This window comes from Euleptes europaea, chromosome 15 (genome assembly GCF_029931775.1).
Source record: "Euleptes europaea isolate rEulEur1 chromosome 15, rEulEur1.hap1, whole genome shotgun sequence".
Classification (NCBI taxonomy): domain Eukaryota; kingdom Metazoa; phylum Chordata; class Lepidosauria; order Squamata; family Sphaerodactylidae; genus Euleptes; species Euleptes europaea.
This window is the reverse complement of record NC_079326.1, coordinates 9073663-9088926: the sequence shown is the minus strand read 5'-3', so window position 1 is coordinate 9088926 and position 15264 is coordinate 9073663. Positions and strand designations below refer to the sequence as shown.

General features: G+C 43.3%; 1 protein-coding gene across 1 annotated transcript in view; it reads right to left on the bottom strand.

Annotated features, from left to right (window-relative positions):
* PTPN4 (protein tyrosine phosphatase non-receptor type 4) overlaps window positions 1–15264 on the bottom strand; it is a 136046-nt gene that overhangs the window by 58138 nt on the left and 62644 nt on the right. The gene's annotated exons all lie outside the window — the stretch shown is intronic.

The following is a 15264-nucleotide window of genomic DNA, read 5'->3' as shown; positions in this document are numbered from 1 at the left end:
GTCACTGGATGACCTTGCACCAGCCACTCTCTCACTCCAACCTGCCCCATAGGGTTCTTGAAAGGATAACATTAACAAGGGACAATCACGTGCGCCACCCGAAACTCTCTGGATGAAGGGCAGGATAAAAATCTAATAAAATAAAATAAAAATATAAGGCTGGATCACAAAGACAGGATCTTTTCTATGTGATGTTTCCTCTATAATCACTGAAATTCCTACCAGATAATTTCTATTGTTATCTCTGATCTGGCTAGGTCTTACTTTACAACTCACATGTGACATTAGCACACCCAAAAATTAAGAATAAAGTGGGCTCCCACACCTAGAAGAAAGGTGGCATGCATCAACTCTGGAGTATCTTTATTGAAAGCAAAAAAAAGTGCTATATATTATAGAGGAATAGAGAAGAGCGCAGATCTCCTGTGCCCAAACTGTAATATATATATATGTAAGTTTCTACTAATTTCTACAAGCTCAAAACTGATTAATGGGAGAAAGGTCTCTTTCCTCAGCTATACAAGACTGAAGGTGATGTCACCCCTGCATTATGCTTACTCAGGCGCCATACTTCAAGAAGCCTAGCACTCCTCAAAGTTGACAGCTCTGAAAAACCGCTCTACTTAATGTTTCAATGTGATAATTTACCCTATTTACATTGCATTTATTAATGCATTTATTAGGGTTGATTATATATTTATAAATTCATATGAAGATTAAAAACTAGTTATCTCAGATTAATTCATTCAATGATGACATGAGTTTAAAAACAGGCTTTCCCTTTCATCTCTATGAAATCACATTTTAGTTTACAGGCACTTGCTCTATGGTGCATGTAATTCAGGCTTCTTCTATCCAGATACCTATAGAATTATACAGCTTCAGCAAATATAATTTAGAAGTGGAGGGGGGGAGGGAGAGAGAGAGATATTGCATGTCCATAAGCACCAGTCTCTGTAAACTCAGGCCCCATTCCAAGCTGCTTATCTCAAGGTTCATAACTCATGGGATAAATTCTACATCAAGCAGAATATAAGAGATTGGTAATCACTTCCCACGATCTTTTCCTTTCTTCATCTCCACAACTACTTATCTTAACTGAAACCTGGCACCTCCTCCTCTCTGCTTCTCTCACTGTTCTTCAACTTGGTGGTCCAACACACCCTCATGCATCTCACCTAGAGCAAAACTAAATGTGACGGTGGCCAAGGGTTAACCCCATGCCCGCCAATGCCATTTTAGAAGCAGTCCTAGTTCTTAAAAAAATTGCCATGAGGCCTTGTGCAGCACGGTGGCTCCAGGGGATTTTTCCCTCCCCATGCCTTCTCAGGTACAGAAACAACCAGCTCCCTGAGGGATGCAGTGGGGGTATCATCTCATTTCCAAATCCTTCTAGTTTCACTACCCTGGTCAGCTTTTCAGCTTTTAAATTTCATTGTATAGCTTTGTCACCCTCCCAGTCTTCTCTTCAACTCTTGGGTCCCAATACTCTCCCCTCCACCACATAATTAACCTTTCTCTTTCCTTTGGTTCCTTCCCTCCTGCATGCAATCACATCAACATTCTCCCCATCCACCCACACATACACATCCCTTAAACCATCTTCCTATAATACCATTGGCTTTGCCTTCTTTCATTTGTCTCCAAACTCTTGAAGCATTCCACTTACCCCTACTGCCTCAACTTTCTATCTTTCAAATTCTCTCTTGACCTTCTACAGTCTGTCTTCCATGCTCTGTAAATAATTGGAAAGCAATGACAAACCCAAAGAAACCTACCCCTTTGCATCACGTTAATGTGACTCCTCTGCCATACTTGGATACAGCTGACAACACTCCGCTGTTCAAATTCCTTCGTAATCTAGGCTTGTGACAATACCCTCTTCCTGTCTAATTGCTCATTTAATGTTTCCACAGGGGGAAGCTCTTCTTTTGATTTCTCCTTCTGCTGGGGTCCCTCAGGGACCTGTACTCAGCCCTGAGAGTCTCTCTCTCTCATCAGTACCTGAGTGACCTCATCAAACTGAATGGCTTTCAGAACCATCTGCAAGGGCACCTAAGCTCTACTTCAGAATTTTCTCTCTCTCGCCAACATCTTATCTCAAACTACCTGCCTGATATTTCCGGCCCAACTCAATATGTCCTGGTCTTTACTCCGAAACCTTCCTCCCTTCATGTTCTTCCCATATTCATTGGCATCACTGTAACACTGTTTAGTGGGCATGAAAATTTGAATTTACTTGGATTCCTCCCCATCCCTCATTCCCCATATTTAGTCTGTCACCATGTCACACTTTTCCATATATACCCCTGCAAGAATGTATTTCTTCCTCTCTGTTCTCTTGGTGAAAACTCCAGCTTCCACTAAGTCATGCCCTGCTTTCTCTACTGCATTCTTCTCCACTCTGGTTATCCATTGTCATACCTCAACTCTCTCATCCCTACCCAAAGCTGGCACTAAACATCACTTCCCTTTCATCATTAAGACCACACGAGTGGCCTCATAAATTCAGTCCTCTGGCTTCCTGTCTGCTCCACTATCCAGCATATACTCCTTGTCCTTACTGCCAAATCTCCCATGACACTGCCCTCATAATCAGCTATAAGCCTGATGTGAATTTCCTTCCTGGAAACCCTCTTAGAATACCTATACAATACTGCTTCTCTCTTCTTCCCCCTTTGAACTTTCATTTTTCTGTGAAGCCATTGAATTTACCCCATAATCCTCATCCACTAAAATTAAGCAACAGAACTAAATGTGTACTTATCCTGTTTATCCTTATCTCTTTCCTCCCTTTCCCTGTTTTCCCTTATCTCTTTCCCTTTCCTCCCTTTCCCTGTAAATTGTAAACTACTCGGTGCAGGAACTTGTCTTGCTTGTTTCTCAGTAAAATGACATGCACATTGATTGGACTATGTTATAAATAATCAAGTTACACCTGTCACACAACGCTCCATTCAGATGATTACATCAGCAACACATCTGCAATCCCTCTGTCTTTAATGAGATTGCACACTTGGGTGTAACTGCTAATGATTTCTTAAAACTCTGGTGCTTTCTAATCTTTGCTGGTTCATGGGCAATACTGAGCAAGTAAGGCTCTGCAAGCAATATCATACTAGGTTTATGCTACATCAAAATGGTTTGCGGCATGCCAATAAGAACTAGATATCAGGAAGATAGATGTATAATTGCAAATCACGTATAACAACATGCTCTCCCTCAGTCTAAAACTCCAGTAAATTAAATCCAGTCTTTAAAAGATAAAGAAGTTTACAAGATAACAGAAAATGAGCAATTAAGGTCTTTTGATGCAGGACACAGGGTATCAGTCTCAGAATTTCTAGATAAGGAAGCCTAGATTTTCGTTTCTGTAGTCATATTCTTTTGTTCTCTAGCTGAGGAAAAATGGTCAAAACTGAAAATTGGGGAAGGTGCAAAAAGGAGGAACCAGGGATGTCAGAGCAATATATCGCTCCACAGCCAGCCACCCCTCTCTTCTGTACAGCAGCTGTTTGTCTTGAGATCAATGCTAGAGACCAGCGCACCACTTAATTCTATTCCCTTTGGGGACACAAAGCACATCATTCTCTTTTGCTTTTCTAAGTAATAAAGTTTTTTAAAAACTTGGAAAATTGATATACTGCTAAAGCAAGAATCATGCGGCATGTAAATATAGCGTTTTTGCCAGTGTTATAAAAAGAATTGAAAGTTATAGTTCCTATGAATACTTACAGTATGGGCAGAGTATTGATCATAGTTTACTAATTTACAATTGGCAATGTTAAGAGGTCGTTATAAGAAGACCCCATATAATAAGCAAGTCTACTCTTGTGTTGATAGGTCCATTGAGGATCTGGCTCATGTGATTCTTTGGCGCCCAACATTTTCAGCAGACTATGGAAGATATCTTGGGAATATTTTATTGCAATGCCCAGGGAGGTCAGACCATAAGAAACTGATGATATTACTTGCAGATAGAGATAAATAGACAGCACTACAATTGGCAAAGTTTGTGGCCCAAGTTATAAAGATTCAGTTAAAATCCTCTCATGCAAGTTTGATCAATTAATAGCTCACTGGCTTTACCCTGGATCACTCCTTATTATTACAGAAACAGTAAACTATTGTTAATTTTGCTTCTTTTAGCTATAAAGCTTGTGTTTTAAATGCTTATTATGCATTTCAATCTTTTAATGGCTATTTTATGGATTTTACTTGATATTGTGACTGGATTGTTTTATTTGTTTTTTTTATTGTTTTGCTATGGCTTTGAGCTAATACAATAAAACTGCAATAGGTTACAGCTTATAGTTTACAAGAAAGATGATCTAAATAAAATTTCATCCAATTCCCAAACGTTTAAATTGACATTATCATTAATTACAGAAAAAAGTAGGAAGAGCGCCATTTTATATACTTCAGGAGAGCTGCTAAATAGTCTGTGTATGGAAAGCATTTCTACACTGGGGTGGGTGGGTGTGACAGACAAAGGGTTAATCTGCAGAAAAAGAGCTGAGAGACCAAGAGTGGGCGGAGCCAAAGAGTGGACACTCTAGAGGGAGAGAAAAGGATTCAGAGCTTGGAAACTAGCCTAAGCGGAGGCTGTGAAAGTTTCAGAGCTGGGTAACGGTTACAGCCCTGAACATATAGAATATTATGGGAACATATGGAGCAATGAGTTTGTAGAATTTTCCTATTTAAAGTTCATTGTGAAGCCATTCAGAGGTTTGATTCCCTTTAAACTGGACAAGCCTAGACATGCATAGCATGTCTCCTTTTTGAGAAGAAAAATAATTACACTCTTGTATTTTATCCAAGTAGATTATCCAGTAGAATATTTTTCCTACCTGTCATCTAACAATGCCTAGTCAGTAACAGCTGTCTGAAACATTACCTAGTGGTATCGAATAATATTATATTGTGTTTTAAGATTTAAATATGAAAGAATTATGTAGGAAAGTTAAGAATATATTCATTCTGACTATGTTCTTCAGAAGATGAGAATGCTGGTAAAAACAACCATTATGAAGGTATAACAAAGACACAAATTGATTAATATATGTGGCTATGATCAGCAAAATAGCCTCCTAGAAGAGGAACTCCTTATATGGTAGTCTGCCGGGAAAGCTTGCAGCTACACAGCATGTGCAGGAAAATAAATCCAGCATGTGCAGCTGTAAAAATAAATCTCATCTCATAGATCCAATCAGATAAGGTCGGAAAAAAATTATCTTGAATGATATAAAAGAAAGAGCCTTCTAGCCAAGTTAGAGTTCATAATAGGTTAAGAACCCTCTTGCCTAAATGGATCTCTCCATCCCTTGCGTGGGATGTAAGCTCTCAGACTTTGATCCTTGTGTGGATTGAGGCTCTTAGAGCTTTCCAGTCCCCATGGACTGGAGGAGCTTAGATCTTTCCAAGTCTTTGCGTAGACATGGAGGTTCTAAGAGCTCCCTATCTCCCTTCTTATAGATCTCTCCATCCTTTGTATGGAGGCACTCAGATCTCCTTAATTCTTACATGGATTAAGGTGCTTTCACTAAGATCTATTAAATCCTTACATGGGTTGAGAATAGAGGGCCTTAGAAGGTCTACCCATCCTTAGCATGGACTGGGGACTGGAGAGTTTCATAAATGACATGATTGGGTAACGTACGCCTACTTATTTTTATGATATTCTAGATACTTTGAATTAAGATACTTTTAACAAAATCAGATCTTATTTACTGAACTAACAATTTTTACAGATTTCTGTAACTGTTGTTTCTGAAAAGTTATTACTGCTTTAAGGTTTGAAACTCTCATATAGAGGTAAAGAGATTGTTTAAGATTGCTTGCAACATTAACATGTTTAAGACTCATAATGTCTGAACGTATGTAACATTTTTAAGACTTTGTAACCATCTACATGCATATATGTTAAGACTGTACATACATATACATATTTTAGAAGCTATTCAATAAAAAGCTTACTCCGGTAAGAAAGCAGTTGAGTCCTGCTTGTTTGGTGTCTATCTGAATAAGATAACATACTTCTTCTCAGGAAGGGGTCGATTCTAAGAGCATAGGCACTGAAACGCATTGACTGAGAAGAAGCGGTGACAGATTCTGAGCTCATGAGCCCGTGTGACGGGCAGCAGTGAACTCTGTGAACCTAAGGGGTTCTGTACATACTACAGCCAAAGCTAGTGGAACACACAACCCGTGGAGTGACGGGATTGAGAATTGGTGGAAAAGGGGCCCTTTCTCAGGTCACAAAGGGGAATCAGTCTCTGGGGCAGGGCTATTCCGGTTGCAGGGTGATGTGGAGGGGTTACTGCCACCGGTGTGGGGTAGTCATTGAGAACTGGAAGAGGGAATTTGGATATTTCCCATACTTCTGTATTGTTCTCTGAGGAATAAGAGATTCAAAGTCTCTTCACTCCTGTTAGCCAGGCTGTGAACCGAGTCTGTGAGTTCTGAGGGACAGAACTAAGCTTGTAACCTAAGTACTGAAGAAACCTAATTTGTGAAAATATCTAAGCTAAAGACAACTTGAGTAACATCTAAACGAAGCTATCTGTATGAAGGAATCTTGTGTACATATATGTGGTTTGTGTTTTCCCTCAAAAATCCATCTTGTGAATACTGTTCAATAAACTTCCCTGTTTTGTTTGTTAAAGTTCAGAAGCCTCTTGTGTCAAATTTCTCTGTGAAGTAAACCAAGGTGTGGGACTAAATGAGAAGGAGAAAAATAACCTTCTCACAAATACACTCAAGCTAACGTTTTCCCTCAGCATACATAGTCAGAGTGGGTACTAAAGAGGGGTAAAAGGGTGTGTGTCATAGTGGGTAATCAAATTCTAAAAATAATTTAAAAATAAAATCGGAAATGTATGCAAACATGCGATTTCTTAACATCAAACTTGTGACATTTATGAACTTATGAAAGCCTGCTTTTCTTTACAATAAAGAAATGTGGGGGGAAACCTCCACCAGTCTTCATGTAGCACAACTGTTTATGTACTTGTATTATGGCTTGATTGATACTGGGTGTTAGGAACCGGTAAGTAACACCAGGGTTGTCCAGATTAATTTGGGTGACCAAGAATGTGGACATATACTTCCCATTCCATGGAGAACAATGATCTTCCCTGTAACTACTGTTAGGTCTTGCTTGGTTGAAAATGTATGGCAGGGCAAGGCATGGCATTTATATGACAAAGACTAAGCAGCAGATTAAAAAGAAGATGCACCTTATAGTGTTGATTTCAGCTTGCACTGGTATACAAAAACTTGTTATGGGCACAGGTTGTAAGAGTGACCCTACCATTTGTGACATGCCCTTTTTACCAAGTGAGGGGATCTACACAGCCTCTTACCATTTGGGGGAACCAGGTTTGTTTTGCACTGCAAACCTCCTCAGTTACAAGATGTTCTTAGGGTAGCAAGTGTAAAGGCTTTGGGTGTGCTGCCATGAGATAAGTTTTGTGGTGAGCAAGAAGAATACAGAGATCATCGAGGCAGGAGGTGTATGTAAATAACAAAGAAGATTTATTTATGTACAGGTTGGTTTTAAAGAAAAAATCAGAAGAACAAGTCTCCAGGTTGTCAAAGGAGAAACCTGGCTGAGGCACATAAATATAAGCCAGTTATGGTGTCAGAGCGAGGTTTGAATTCTCATTAATGCTTACAGGTACAAGCAGACTTTCACTGACTAGACATTAGGTTGGATCCTTTTACACAAACAGGATTCCATGCACACCAGCCTGTCCATTCCAAGAGTCAGACTAAACGTTATGAAGTCTGCTCATCAACAGAGGCATACCTCACAATCAGGTAGAGTTAAACCACACTGCTATGCTACCGGGATGAGCTACCTTGATTTTTGCTGTCTTGCTGAGGCAGACCAAAAACTGACTCCTGCTATACTTCCTCCAATATTCCATCCCCTCTCTGAATGGTGATTGGATGCTGGAGCAGCAATCCCATAGGCTCAGGAATGAAAAAGCTGAGTAGCTGTATTTCCTTTTAAGGGAGGACAGCCTCTTGTCCATCACACCCGGGGTCATAAGCATTAAGTTATCTAAAAATATCCAGTGTGTTATATACAATATTTTAAAACAGTGAAAGTATTAAGTTAGATGTTCAAAAGACATAAAATGAACTTTCTGAAGTAGTAAAAAGGCTCCGTTTTAAATGAATGTTTTTATGGTTAAAGCAACGTATTAGTACAAATTTTCCATTTGCTTGAATACTTCATTTAAATAGAAGTGTTTAAATGAAGTATTCAAGCAAATGGAAAATTTTCTTTTCAACTGATTTAAGTTGACCTTTGTTTCTTGGTGATTTATTCAATCCACCCTGACCTTGGGGGGGGGGGAGGATGAAGCTGATTTTCTCTTCTGGGAGCACCATGCTATGCCTCACAAAATGAACTTCACTGGTTCCCCTGACACTTTGGAGGGCCAAAAGGTCATGCATGTGTGCACTATATCACACATGGCTTTTGTATCCTAGTTCCATTTGCTATGAATTGCACAATAATCAGTACCTAACGCAAACCACTACACTCTCACTGGCGGATTTCTTAACAAATGAAGCAAGGTTTGCTACGAATTTCCACGCCAATAAGAATTAACAGTTTCCATTTAACAATATCCTGGTGGTAGAAAATGTATTCCCGCTCTGAGTAAAAGGGCATCTTGCAGCTCGGGTTATTCAAGCCCACTGCTAGGGGAGGCAGGACTAATTTTTAACTTCCTGTCTCCTAGGGTGGGAATAGTCCCAACTTCCAGTTTCCCTCCTGCCTTGCCAGGGAGTGTTGGCAAACAGCAGAGCTCCTGTAGCTCTGTAGTTAGCATAGGGAAAATTCTATCTTTTATTCCTCCTTAACAATTCTAAAAGTCTATTCTGTGTCTTACCTAGTTCTATCTATATCTATACCCCCCCCCAAAAAAAATCCCCCTTTTTTTCTGTCCCCTTCTATTCCGTCTGTGGACTTTCCTTCTCTTCTCTGTTGTTTAAAAAAGCACTCAGACGCCATGGCTACTGCCGCCGCTTCCAGAGGACAGCAGGAGGACGACTATTTATCTGAAGCCAATCACGATCGCGCCTTACACATGCAGCAACGCTTGGGCACAGACCAGGACCGAGCCAACGCTCAGACGGCCACAGAGGAAGATGAGCCTTCCGATCGCCGCACATGTAGTCCCTCGGAACGGCAAAAGCCGCCCGGGGAACAAGATGACCATTGGCTCGCCTCTAAGAAAGCCTCACAGAAGAGGCACCATGGTGGCCGCAACAAAAAGAGCACAAAACGGCTGCGCCTCCTGAAGTCTGACTCAGGCGCCGCAGCCGTGGCAAACTGCAGCACTCTCAGCAAAAAAGCCCTGGAGGGAGAGCCGCAGGCTGGGTCTTCGCAAGCCGATTACCCCACTCTCAACATGACGACTGAAGGTAAAGTAGCCCCTCCCCAAGGGTGGAGAAGGGGGAGGGAGAGCTGCCACAATTGACCAGGTTGCTGCTATGATTAGCCAAGCCCTAGCCATGCAAAGGCATTTTTCCAGCCCTTCCAATGCAGAATCAGACTCACTGCCCAGCAGCTCCCCAATGCAACGCTGCAGCCATACAGACACATGTACCTTGGCCCACTAAAGCGGCCATGAAATCAGTCTACCCCCAATCGACCCAGGCCCCACTATTTGAGCAGGGCTTGGTCTATTCCTCAGAAGGCAGCATCAGAGAAGAGGGTTTTATTTATTTATTTATTTGTTATGTCCATTACAAAAGGAAGATCAAGGTAACGATCGGGTCATTGCGTGGAGAGGATGGTGAGTTATTAACAGGGGAGGCAGAAAAGGCAGAATTACTTAACTCCTTTTTTGTATCAGTCTTCTCCCAAAAGGGGAATAATGCTCAACCTGGGAATAATGGAGCAGAGGATGCAATAGCGGAATTACAGGATAGTATAGACACTGAGATAGTACAGGAATACCTAGCTACTCTTAATGAATTTAAAGTCTCCAGGGCCGGACGAACTGCATCCAAGGGTGTTAAAAGAACTGGCTGAAGTGATTTCAGAACCACTGGCAATAATCTTTGAAAATTCATGGAGAACAGCAGAAGTTCCAGCAGACTGGAGGAGGGCAAATGTGGTCCCCACCTTTAAAAAGGGGGGGAAAGAAATCCCAAACAATTATTGCCTAGTCAGCCTGACATCAATACCAGGTAAAATACTAGAGCAGATAATTAAACAGACGGTCTGTAAGCACTTAGAAAGAAATGCCGTGCTCACTGACAGTCAACATGGGTTTCTCAAAAACAGGTCATGCCAAACTAATCTCATATCTTTTTTTGAAAGAGTGAAAAGTACGGTAGATGAAGGGAATGCTGTAGATGTAGTATACCTTGATTTCAGTGAAGCCTTTGATTAAGTCCCCCATGATCTTCTTGAAACAAAGCTAGTAAAATGTGGGCTGGACACTGCTACTGTTAGTGGATTGGTAATTGGTTGACCAACCGAACCCAAAGGGTGCTCATTAATGGCACAACTTCATCCTGGAGAGGAGTGACCAGTGGGGTACCACAGGGGTCTGTCCTGGGACCGGTACTATTTAATATTTTTATAAATGACTTGGATGATGGACTAGAGAACATGCTAATCAAATTTGCAGATGACACCAAGTTAGGAGGCGTAGTTAATACCCCGGAGGGTAGGGTCAGAGTTTAGAATGACCTCGATAGACTGGAGAGCTGGGCCATAAACAATAAAATGGATTTCAATAGGGAGAAGTGTAAAGTACTACACCTAGGTAGAAACAACATAAGGCACAGGTACAAGATGGGAGATAGTTGGCTTGACAACAGTACATGTGAAAGAGATCTGGGAGTCTTAGTGGACCACAAACTGAACATGAGTCAACAGTGTGATATGGTGGCTAAGAAGGCCAATGCAATTCTGGGCTGCATCAATAGGAGTATTGTGTCTAGATCAAGGGAAGTAATACTAGCACTGTATTCTGCATTGGTCAGACCTCACTTGGAATACTGTGTCCAGTTTTGGGCTCCACAATTTAAGAAGGATGTTGACAAGTTGGAGCGTGTCCAGAGGAGGGCGACCAGAATGGTCAAAGGTCTGGAATCCATGCCCTATGAGGAGAGACTTAGGGAGTTGAGTTTGTTTAGTTTGGAGAAGAGAAGGTTGAGGGGCGACATGATAGCCATGTTTAAATATTTGAAGGGATGTCATGTTGATGAGGGAACTAGCTTGTTCTCTGTTGCTCCAGAGACTAGGACACGGAGTAATGGATTTAAACTAATAGAAAAGCGATTCCACCTAAACATTAGGAAGAACTTTCTGATGGTGAGGGCTGTTCGACGGTGGAATGTGCTGCCTCGGACGGTGGTGGAGTCCCTGTCTTTGGAGGTCTTTAAGCAGAGGTTGGCCATCTGTCAGGAGGGCTTTGATTGTGGGATCCTGCATGGCGGGGGGAGGGTTGGGGTCACTGGGGATGTGGGGGGAGGTAGTTGTTAATTTCCTGCATTGTGCAGGGGTTTGGACTAGATGACCCTGGTGGTCCCTTCCAACTCTATGATTCTAAGAGGGCCACCTAGAGGCAGAAAGCCAGCCTAAGCTCTTTCTAGCCAATGATTTCCAGGATCTCTTATCTAAAGCACTGATAGCCTTAGACCTCACAGAGGAGGCCGAGACAATGGAAGAACCAAAAACTCATGTCATCTCCGGCCAGAGATTTCTTCCAGCTACCAGTAGTGGATGCCCCTGTGGCAGTACTACAATCCTCTGACTTCGTAGCTGAGGATGGTGCGGGGTCCATTAGAAACCAGTTGGACCGCAAAATGGAGTTTCTGTCACAAAAAGTGCATGAAGCCTCCATCCTCACCCTCCAGGCTAACACCACAGCAGCCATCATAGCCAGGGCAGCCATCACCTGGACCAAGAGCTCTCCAAGCTCCTAGAGGGCGCGGACAGCAAAGTAGTAGAGGGTTTGGATAGCATCCTTAAGGCTTCATCCTTTTTAGCCAATGCCTCCCTGGATGCCATCTCCTTCTCGGCCAGATCAGTGGTGGCCAATGTGGCTATCCACAAGGGCCTTTGGCTAAGGGCCTGGCCGGTTGAATTCAAATCCAAAGCCCTACTATTGGCCCACCCCTTACAGGCTGGTAAACTATTTGGCAATCGTTTAGATAAGCGGATGATGGATGTGAAAGATAAGCAGCACATTATGCCTAAACCTTATAGAAAGGAGACAAAAAGCTTTCACCAGCCCTTTCGCACTTCCCATACCCTGTCACGTTCCAGACAGGATCAAAGGCGACCCTCCTGGTCTGGCAATCGTCAGTCCTTTCGCTGCCCAGGACGCTTCTCATGCCCCTTCCACCAACAACAGCATTTCCAGGGGAACAAATGGGATAAATTCCCCAAGCCAGAGAAGCAGTGACGTTGGGTCTGCACCTGTGGGAGGAAGGCTGCAGCAATTTTTTCGGCTGTGGGAAGTTACCCAGACGGATGCCTGGGTACTTCAAATAATAAAGGAAGGATACCTCATAGAACTGAAGTCCATCCCACGAGATCGTTTCATACAGTCCCCAACCTCTCGATCACGTGCCAAACATGCACGCACTGTGGAGGCCATAACACACCTCTTGCAGATTGGAGCTGTAGAGGCCATACCACCGAACGAACACTATGCTGGTGTGTACTCAATATTCTTCACAGTCTCCAAGAAGAACGGGGACTGGAGGTCCATCCTGGACCTGAAATACCTCAACAGGTATGTACAGGCCTGGCGGTTCAGGATGGGAGACCCTCTCTTCCATACTAGAGGCCCAACAACACAATACCTACATGACTTCCGTAGATCTGCAAGAGGCATACCTCCACATCCCCATACACATCCCCACCTCAACAAGCAAGGTGGGTCCAGATCCACGACTCTACACCGAGAAGCCCAAAAGATACTTCTTTGGGCATAAAGAAATCTCCTGGTGCTACAGGCCGAACACATCCAGGGCATCCAGAACATCCAGGCAGACTGGCTCAGTCGGCGCACCATCGACGAGGGAGAGGACCCTGTGCCCACAAGCGTTCAAAATGCTGACGAACAGATTCGGCACGCTACAAGTGGACCTATTTGCCTCCATTCAGAATCACAAGCTTCCTCGCTTCTATTCCCGCTTTTACCATCCCCAAGTGGAAAAGACGGATGCCCTGACATCTCATTGGCCTCTGGGAACCCTATATGCCTTTTTGCCCCTCCCCATCCTACCAAGGATCATCAGAAAGTTACGGTCAGAGAGACCGACCGTGATCCTTATTGCACCAGACTGGCTGAGACGGCCATGGTACGCAGCCCTAACAGCTATGTCGACCCAAAGACCATGGCAACTCCCCTTTCTCCCCAACCTGTTACAACAGGGACCTGTCCAGCATCCCAATCCGAGATGGTTCAGACTAACCGCTTGGCCATTAAGCGGCATCAACTAGTGACCATAGGCTTGAGCCAAGAGGTGATCGACACTATTCTGCAGGCCAGGAAGCCATCCACCAGGAGGATCTACGATTATACCTGGAAAGCCTTTGTCAGATGGTTTCGCAAGAAACATCAGGATCCACTATTCATAGACCTTCCTCACCTACTGGCCTTTCTACACGATGGGGTGAAACAAAAACTACAACCAGCCACACTATGAAATCAAGTGGCGGCCATATCCATGGTCATCACCTCCATAGATGGGTTCTCTTTATCAGAACATCCAAAGTGAAAGCCTTCTTAAAGGGGGTCAACCCAGACTAATCCCCCATAGTACACAGATTCCCAACTTGGAGACTCAACGTAGTGCTGACAGCCCTAACCAAGCCACCTTTCAAACCTCTAATAGAGGTCCCTCTTCGTTTCCTATCCATGAAGGTGCTATTCCTAATGGTCATCACTTCAGCCAGGAGGATATCAGAGACAGGAGCGCTATCTGTACGCAAAGACCTTTGCATATTTCATCAGGACAAGGTGGTCCTGCGCCCAGACCCCACCTTTATTCCCAAAGTAAATTCTCCGTTCCATCGTCAGTATTCCCAAAGTAAATTCTCTGTTCCATCGTCAACAGGAACTTCATCTCCCCTCCTTCTCCGCCAATCCTGTCACTCCAAAACAAAAGGAGTGGCATACTCTAGACGTGCGCAGGGCCATTGGCACGTACATACAACGTACAGCTGACTTCAGAAAGTCAGAGGCACTTTTTATATCTCTATCGGCTCCCAATCAGGGTAACAAATTGTCTCGCCAGTCACTAAGTCGACTGGTCAAACAATGCATTGCAGAAGCCTACACAGCAGCCAAGCTTACTGTTCCCGTGGGCATAACGGCCCACAGTGCTGCCACCACAGCAGCATATAACAATCAGGCATCCATTGACGAGATTTGTAAAGCGGCCACCTGGTCCACCTTCGTGAGGCATTACCAAATTAATACCATTGCCTCAAAGGATGCCACCTTTGGCAGAAAAGTACTACAACATATTATAAAAGACTAGACAAGTTCTTCCCACCCAGGACCTAGCTCTTGGATGTCCTGAACTACAAGATGCCCTTTCACTCAGAGTGGGAACGGACCCTTGTTTACTCACCAAGAAGGTTCCTTCCACTCTGAGGGACAAGGGCATCTTGCCCACCCGAAACAGAATTTGAACAGGGTGGCACTCGTTTGGGGGAAAGAATTTCCACACATATGTAGGTCAGAGTGATAAGGACGTAGGAAACTACTTTCACCTACTCATCCTTTCTTCATTACAACTTTCAGTCTCTGTACTTGTTATCACCTTCAAACTACCATTCAATTAACTGTTGTTACTGTTATCCAATGTTATGGTTATATGTTTTTCTCTCCTGTCTCTAGTAGCCGGTTAGTTGGTAAACTGGAAGTTGGGGCTATTCCCGCCCTAGGAGACAGGAAGTTAAAAATTAGTCCTGCCTCCCCTAGCAGTGGGCGCGAATAACCCGAGCTGCAAGATGCCCTTGTCCCTCAGAGCAGAAGGAACGCTGTCGGTGAATAAACAAGGGTCCATTCTGTCTGCTGAATGTGTGACAAAATAATTGACTTGGATCCAAGGAGAGTCCTAGGAAGCAGAGGCATTTCTGCTTACACAAAGGAAGGGGGTTCCTTTATTCTCTCAATTGCCCTTTAATTGCAGCTTCCCATTCTGTATGTCTTCACTTTTGGGTGGGGAGGCGTAAATGTGAAAAGGGACCACAGTGAGAAGGGGTGA